The 552-nt window shown below is 37.0% G+C and overlaps 1 non-coding gene across 1 annotated transcript; it reads right to left on the bottom strand.

The window, feature by feature from the left end:
• Nucleotides 1-229: 229 nt before the first annotated feature.
• Nucleotides 230-337, bottom strand: LOC125619494. Its single transcript, XR_007351047.1, has one exon. It is a non-coding gene; the product is annotated as a U6 spliceosomal RNA (small nuclear RNA).
• Nucleotides 338-552: the final 215 nt, after the last annotated feature.

The raw sequence follows: 552 nt of genomic DNA, 5'->3' as shown, positions 1-552 counted from the left end.
TACACTCACACAAATGTATAGTTTGTATAATTTGTGACCAAGGATATTCTAAATGATCAAAATGAGTAATTTGTCAGGTCTTTTCTAACACTGGGGAAAATACTCTGTGTCTCATAGCAAATACAGAGTGACACTTCCATGTACCTGTGCTTGAGTTTAACATCCCTCTTTTTTCTTATTTCCCAACTTAGTCAGTGACTACCTTGGTGCCCTCCATTTCCTCTTCCTCTTAAATGTGGAACACTTCATGAATTTGCTTGTCACCCTTGCACAAGAACCGTGTTAAACTTCCCTGCATCTTTCCAATTTTAATAATATGTGCTGGTAAAGCAAGCACGACTTTGGTCTTTTAAAGGCCACATTTGTTGAGAAAATACCACAAAAGCATATAAACACTAACTCCCCATGTTTCTCCTGAACCCCCGCCCCCAAATATATACTAAAGCAAGACTGTCTGTAAATCCACTTGGGCTGTCAAAAGAAAAAAGAAGAAAAGAAGAATTATGCAGGAAGTAGAAAAGTCAATGAGACAAATTAAAGGAAATAAAGAAT

The sequence above is a fragment of the Marmota marmota genome, unplaced genomic scaffold (genome assembly GCF_001458135.2).
Source record: "Marmota marmota marmota unplaced genomic scaffold, marMar, whole genome shotgun sequence".
NCBI classification, from domain to species: domain Eukaryota; kingdom Metazoa; phylum Chordata; class Mammalia; order Rodentia; family Sciuridae; genus Marmota; species Marmota marmota.
This window is presented reverse-complemented; position numbering and strand designations above follow the sequence as displayed.